The sequence below is a fragment of the Capra hircus genome, unplaced genomic scaffold (assembly GCF_001704415.2).
Source record: "Capra hircus breed San Clemente unplaced genomic scaffold, ASM170441v1, whole genome shotgun sequence".
NCBI lineage: Eukaryota > Metazoa > Chordata > Mammalia > Artiodactyla > Bovidae > Capra > Capra hircus.
Window position 1 is genome coordinate 36881 of NW_017190151.1, and position 7938 is coordinate 44818.

The window sequence follows — 7938 nt, forward strand, 5'->3', positions numbered from 1 at the left end:
TCCCAACCCATGTCTCTTATGTCTCCTATGTTGACAGGCAGGTTTTTACTGCTAGCCTCACCTGGGTAGCCCCTTGTTATTCAGCAATGGGTAATTTATACACGATGACTTTAAATGGACAAGATCACCCTAAGTCAATTGGAAGAAAATAAACCGACCAGAAACCATTAGGAAGAGCCTGGAAAGTCTGATGACACAAACGCTAAGATCGTCTGCCTAGTCAAACACAAACCCCAAACCACCAAGTCAAGAGACAAGTGACAAAGTGGGGCAAAAAATATTACCAAGATGTGACTCAGGGCTCATATCATTAATGTATAGAGAACATGAACCAGTCAATAAGAAAAGACTAACAACTCAAAGGAAAAGGGTGCAAGAGAGGGCCTTGGTAAATGCCAATCAAAGCACCACCCCCCCGCCCCACCCCCGAAATGATCCCACTGCAAGAATGTACTCGGGGGCTGAGGTTCCAGAGCTGCTGGTTCTGGGCACATGGGGCAGCTGGACACTGGCATTGCTTTTCATCTGTGGCTCCAACTGGATGGCGGGCCATCCTGGAGCCAAAGACAGACCAGCCTCAGCAAAGACTGACCAGCCTCGGCAAAGACTGGCCAAAGAAGTGGGTGGTGGCGCTGGGTGTTGAGGAGGTCTGGACAGCATCACCCAGGAGCTGGGAGATCCTCTTGGTGAGGAACGTGTGGCAGGAAAGGCAGTGGCTTCCCACCAGCGAGAGAAGGCTGACCACACCTGCAGACCAGACAACTGTCAGGGCAGTTCCTGGGCAGACAACCCCCTTGCGTGTGTGCTAAGGCACTTCAGTCGTGTCCGACTCTTCGCAATCCCATGGACTGTAGTCCACCAGGCTCCTCTGTCCATGGGATTCTCCAGGCAAGAATCTTGCAGTGGGTTGCCATGCCCTCCTCCATGGGTCTTCCCGACTCAAGGATTGAACCCGCATCTCCTTACGTCTCCTGCATCAGAAGGTGGGTTCTTTGCCACTAGCACCACCTGGGAAACTCTTCGGGTCTCCACGCTCCCCCAGACCCACACTTGGTCTCAGGGCCGATGTTCCTTTCCCATCCCTGACCTCGGCATGCACGCGTTTTTCCTCTGCCTCATCAGATAGTTCCTCCATCCCCACACCCACGCACTGGATCTGATCTCGCCCCACCCTCCTACCTGCCCAGATGTTATCAGTCCAAGTGAGGAGCTGTTGAGCAACTCGACAAACCTGACACCTGATCCAGCCTGGACTGTGGACAGCCCCCTCCTTCAGCTTCAGGCAGGGAAGGGTGACGACTGCTCAACGGGAAGCCACAGATCTCCCGAGGGCCACCAGCCTCCTGGCTTCTCCCAACCCTGCCGGGACCCTGCAGAGAGCCAGTCCAGGAGAAGGGCAGGGGGCACACACCTAAGAGTCTCAGGCCTCTAGAGCAGCGCGCTTACTGTGGGGTTTCTGTACCAGCAGCGGCAGGAGCACCGGGAGCTTGTTGGAGTTGCAAATGCTCAAGCCCCACCCCAGATGTGCAAGATCAGAGATTCCAGGGCGGGGCCCTACAGCCGGCTTTGAGTGAGCCCTCCAGGTGTTCTCACAACCCTTCCAGCATGAGAACCAGCGTCGGGATGGATGGTTTCTGATCGCATCCACTCCTAGTGAAGCCAGGAGGTTTCTCTCCCTGCCGGGCTCACTCACCTTGACCTCCAGGGAAGAGGCAGGCAGCAGGCACTGAGGGCTGCAACCATAGGTGGTCCTGGAGAACAGGAGTGCTTGGGCAAGATTCCCTCCCAGCGGGCCACACTTGTCGAGTGACGGGGGAAGACTGTTACTTCGGGCCCTCCCCACCTCCAGAAGCATGGCATCCCTGGCCAACTCCACGTTTCTGGGCACTGGGCTCAGCTCTGCCCACCTCTCCCTTGTTACTCCGTGTGGGGCGGGGGGAAGGGGACCGGATCCGGGCTTCACAGAGAATCATCCCAGTCACACTCACGGGCGGTGGAACACGGTGCGCCGGGCAAGGGGTGGGGGCGGCTGGAGGCGGCCAGATTCTAGACCCTGCGAGGGTGGAAGGCATCAGGAGCGCTGGGCAAGGCCGCCCTCAGAGGCCAGGACTGGAGGGCGGGGCCGAGCGGAGACCCTCTGACCCTGCCCTTTGGCATCTTGGTGGGGTTGCCGCCCACCCTCCCTTGCTCCCCCGGTCACTGGGCGCCCCCAAGACACTGTCCTGGGCCATCTCGAGGGCCAGACGCCCTCAGTACATCAGGGGGAGTCCTGCCGGGAGCGGGCCCCGACGGAATCCCCAGGGTCTCCAGGTCCCTAGGCTCGGGGGAAGAGTCTCTTCGCCTTCCCCGGCAAGAGAGGGCGCACAACCCAGGGAACTGCGGGGCTCTGGCCCCGCCCAGGACCCAGAGGGCGGGCGGCCGAGTACCGTAATGGAGGGTGGGGACACGGAGCAGAGGGGCCGCCTCCGCGCTTCGAGCCCCGCGCTGACCGCCCCCACGGCGGTCATCTCTGGCTCCCCGCCTCAGCCCGCCCACCGGAAGACATGGAGCCCCGCCTTCCTGCCCACCTCTTCCGGCTTGATTCGCCAATGACCATGCTAGACTCCTGGGAAGACCCGCCCCCTAGCTCCGAGCAAGCCCGTCCCGCTTTGTGACGGGCACCTCTATGGCCCAGTCAGAGCAGGCCGGTCGCGTGAGCTCCGCCCTCCGCTCAGCCTTCGGGCTCACTTTCCTCAGTCCCTAGGCGGGCGTCCTGTGGGCTCGTGGACCTCCCTGCTGGGAGATTCAGACTTTCCGTGCAGTCACGCGAGTGTACATGCCAAGCCCTGCTGTGTGCCTTTGGTGTGAGCTTGTATTCTGAAGGAGTTAAGTTCACGGGAAGTTACAGGGAAATGCCCCTCCCGTTGTTGCGCCAGCATCAGCGTGTTGCGTAGCCAGTGGGCCCTCACCAGGAAGTGGCATTGGTACCATCGGAAAGCTGCTCAGGGTTCTGTGTGTGTGTGTGTGCGCGCGCGCGCGCGCGCCAGTGTTTAAGACACCACACTCCCGCTGCCAATGGCTTGGGTTCGATTCCTGGATGGGTAGCTAGGATGCTGCATACCTTGCCACCCCCCCCCCCACACACACACGTCAGTACATTAATGAAACCATGCAATTTGATAACGGGGTGTGCTTTTTTTAATCACACACTGCCCTTGAGATCCATCCATCTCAATTGGTTTCAGCAGTCAGTTCTCCCTGTGTATTGCTAGCCTTCTTCCTTGGTGTGGGTCAGCCACAGTTGTTCAAGCCTTCACCCACTGTTGCCTGTTTCCACTTTTAGGTTTCTAGAAAAAAATCTGCTTTGAACATTTGTATCCAGGCTTTCCTGTGGTCAGAATTTTCCATTTCATTGGCATGAATGCCCAGCAGTGCAAGTGCTGTGTCCTAAGGAAGTGGTCGATTAGCCTTAGAAGAAACTGCCAATTTGCATTCCGCTGTGGCTGGACCATTTTACCTTACCACCGTGGATATTTTTAAAGCACATAATTGAAGATTTTTACAAAACATTGTTTTAGGCAAGACTGTTAACAATTCTGTTTCTCACCTCTAACTATATTCTTCTATGGGATCACCTACATAGTTCCTCACTCAGGTTAAAAAAACACACACCCTGTATATTCAGTGTGATTTTAACTAGCAATAATATATCTGCAAAAGTCTTCCTTGTCACTACACAAAAGTCTAGCTCATGTCATCTCTGGCCACAAGGTATTGAACAGAACACATGTACAATAGTTTACATAACAAATCCCCAACTGATGTAGTATAACTTTTTCTGTTCTTCTTGTTTGTTTGTTAGCACCTCTGAAGACTTGAAAATCTCCCTCAGGATAGATATTACCTTTAAGTGGAACTACCAGGTCAAAAACCTATGGGCATTTACCATGTTTATTGATACTAAGCAGTTGCCTCCCCAAAAGACCCTGATCGGCATATAGCAGGGCTGTTAGCCCTGTGCTCCATATGTTGCAGAGATTTTCTCTCAGTCTCTCTCTAAAGAGCTCAGTTTCTTCTTGAATGTGTTACTAAAGTGAGTGAAGTTGCTCAGTCGTGTCTGATGTTTTGTGACTCCATGAACTGTAGCCTACCAGGATCCTCCATCCATGGGATTTTCCAGGCAAGAGTACTGGAGAGGGTTGCCATTTCCTTCTCCAGGGGATCTTCCCGACCCAGGGATCGAACCTGGGTCTCCCACGTTGTAGGCAGACACTTTACCATCTGAGCCACCAGGGGAGTTACTACAGAGGTTTAGTCAAAAAGAGCAAAGCTCATGTCATCATCAGAGTCTTCAGATTCTTTTTTCTTTCTTTCTTCTTCTCAGCTGGGGCAGCCGTGGTGGAGGGGGCAGGACCTTATGGTGGTGCAGCACCAGTTGTTGGGACAGGTCCACCAGCCCCCACATGGCAGATGAAGCTGCCGATGCTGACACTGGCCAAAGCCTTTACAAACAAGCCTGGCCAGAAAGGGTCAACATTTACACCGGCTGTTTTAACGAGGGCACTGATCTTATCCTCTGTGACCATCACCTCACTGGGCAGAATGAGGGCTGAGTAGGTGCAAGGAAGCTCCGAGACAGAAGCCACAGTGCGGGTGAGTGCTCGGTGGGGCTGCTGGCTCAGTGCTAGTCGTGAGATGAAGTGAGGGCCTCACCCCAAAACGGCCTTGGCTTCTCAGAAGGACCAAGCACCTTAGGGGCTGCGGAAGAAAGGGATCTCTCTCCTTTTTTGGCTGCATAGCATGGCATGCCAGATCTTAGTTCCTATACCAAGAATTGAACCAAGCCCGGCCCCTGCAGTGGAAGCATGGTGTCTTAACCACTGGACCGCTTTGGGATTCCCGTCTCTTATCTCAAAAGACTAGGCCAGCTGGTTTTGGCTGTCAAGAAGTTACACAATTTTATGTGACCAAATTATTATTAAACTCCAGATTGATGATTTCTGGGTTGTGTATCTTGGGCACAAAATTGCCCTGCCTCAAGTGAGGAGAGTCATGTGACTCAGGGCAGAATTTCCAAGTTCCCACACGCGATGCTTTGTGGACCCAGGCTGTCTGATTCTTGCTGTGCTGCTGGCCCCACTACTGTGTGTGTGTGTGTGTGAGGAGGTGTCTTATGATCTCAGGCTATGTAGGCCAGGACTGGGGCCAGTGCCCCTGCCCTCCTGGGATGCCAGGTCAGTTGGGGAAAAGACAAGGAAACCTGTACATGAAGTGTTTTATGTTATTTAAATGCATAGGTGGCCCGCCAGTGAGCAAGCGAGATCCATGGGGAAAGCACAAATAAGAACCGAGAATCCACCTAAAACCATTGCTCTTGAGGGTCACCCGCACCGTAAGAAGGAAGCACAAGGCTGTAAATGGAACTGGGTCCATCCCAGCATGTGTCTGAGTGAGCAAAAGACCGGTCCCCGTCATCTACAAGCAGGGACTTCCATCCCGCTGCCACAGACAGTGGGGCTTCAGCAAACCACTGGCTGAGGGAGGTTCCCCCCCTCCCCGATCCCCGGCACTGTGGTTGTACTGCTGGGCTCCTGGCAGAGGGAATGCTCCCAGAAGGGATGCCTCGCCTCTGGCTTCCCACTCAGGACTCCCAGAGGGCCAGCTGAAGACTGGTTTGCTATCTCACGTTGAAGACACCACCCATCCTCATGGAACGCTGGCAGGTCCCTCAGAGAGAGGAGTGGCTTTGTTACGTCCCCAGGGCGTCACTGTCAGAGGCCAGATGATATAATTTTCTGTAAGGGCTGGGAGTGTCTGTTACGGGCCTGGATTCACCCATCCCAGCCTTGCAGCGGCCCTAGGAAGTCGGTAGCAAGTCACCCCCTTCTCCAGATGAGCAAATGAGGACATGGAAGGCTTGACCAGCTTGTTCTGAATCTCTAGCTAGCAGGAGGGAAGGGTGGATAGGGACATTGGCCTCTAAGCCTGACCTCCTTTTGCAGGCTGTAAAGTGAAGTGAAAGTCATCCAGTCGTGTCCAACTCTTTGCGACCCCATGGACTATACCACCCATGGAATTATCCAGGCCAGAATACTGGTGTGGTTAGCCTTTTCTTTCACCAAGAGATATTCCCAACCCAGGGATCGAACCCAGCTCTCCTGCATTGCAGGTGGGATTCTTTACCAGCTGATCCACCAGGGAAGCCCAAGAATACTGGAGTGGGTAGCCTATCCCTTCTCCAGAGGATCTTCCTGACCCAGGAATCAAACCGAGGTCTCCTGCATTCCAGGTGGATTCTTTACCAACTGTGCGCTCAGTGAAGCCCTTTTGCAGGCTACACTTTCCATCTGGCTCCCAAGGAGGTTCCTGGGGCATCATATTACACATCAGCTTGTCCTGAAGGCATCAGAGGTGAGTCCCAGTGAATATCCCCGGGCCTTGGACCAGTCCATAAAGGAAGGAGGTGAGAAAGAGACACACCTGTACTCTTGTGCCTAATCAGGGGGACTTTGAAATTCTCATGAGATCAGAGAGCGGTTCTCATAGATATTTACCAGTCATCTGCATTCCTGTGATAGAAGGCTACTGCAACTCCCCAAATCTTCACTGGCCTCCGAGACACACCAAAAGAGACACACATGGTGGGAGGTGGGAGGGAGGTTCAAGACGGAGGGGGACATATGTATACCTATGGCTGATCCAGGTTGATGTACAACAGAAACCATCACACTATTGTAAAGCAATTATCCTCCAATTAAAAATAAACTTAAAAAAGTAGATACACAAGAAGGAATAAAAAAGATAAGACAAATTCTAAAAGTCTAGGCAGAATTTAAAACTAAAAAATAACTTTAGACATTAGAAACAAAACCACAGTCTTTGAAATAAAAATCTCAGCTGATGAATCAAACCACAGGTAGATGACTCAGAAGATGACAAGGCAGTGACCTTGAGGAGAGATGGCCCAGTCTTCGTGGCCCCTCATCCTGGCTTCCAGGCTTCCGATGACGTCAACCCCTTCCCTTCTTGCCCCGGGTCTGGGGCGGCAGCTGATTTCTGTACTCGCTGCGTGCCTTCAGCCCTCCGAGCCATCCCTGAGTGACCACCTGTGCTCGAGGTTCTCATGACCTGTGGGGGTCTCAGCAGTCACCATGCTGCCCCCGTGCTCGACTGGGGTGAAGGGCCAAGGGCAGCAAGTGCCAAGGAGCCAGAGTGGCTGCTACCCTGAACTGTCATGGAGGGAAATGCCGGGAACCAAGGCTGGGCTGTGCGGTGACTACAGTGTCCCTGGGAGGAAACTGACAAGGACACCTGCCTTAACCTCTCGGTTCAAGTCACAGGATGACAGCCACAGCTCTTCCATGGCAGCCTGCTAATTCCCGTGCCTGCAGGGCTGACAGGGCTGGAAATCAAACACAGCATTCCTCCATGTCAGATGCAGAATGCCCAGGTCGCTTGAATTCCCAGCCTGTCCGCATTTCCTAGGTGAAAGGCAGGGCACTGCGTAGATGTCAGTTCAGTTCAGTTCAGTCGCTCAGTCGTGTCCGACTCTTTGCGACCCCATGAATCGCAGCACGCCAGGCCTCCCTGTCCACCACCAATTCCCAGAGTTCACTCAAACTCATGTCCATCATGTAGTGATGCCATCCAGCCATCTCATCCTCGGTCGTCCCCTTCCCCTCCCGCCCCCAATCCCTCCCAGCATCAGAGTCTTTTCCAATGAGTCAACTCTTTGCATGAGGTGGCCAAAGTATTGGAGTTTCAGCTTTAGCATCATTCCTTCCAAAGAACACCCAGGACTGATCTCCTTTAGAATGGACTGGTTGGATCTCCTTGCAGTCCATGGGACTCTCAAGAGTCTTCTCCAACACCACACTTCAAAAGCATCAATTCTTCGGCTCTCAGCTTTCTTCACAGTCCAACTCTCACATCCATACATGACCACTGGAAAAACCATAG

At 53.6% G+C, this 7938-nt stretch overlaps 1 pseudogene; it reads right to left on the reverse strand.

Moving 5' to 3' along the window:
- Positions 1–4290: 4290 nt before the first annotated feature.
- On the reverse strand, positions 4291–6964 carry LOC102177712 (annotated as a pseudogene).
- Between the last annotated feature and the right edge of the window lie 974 nt (positions 6965–7938).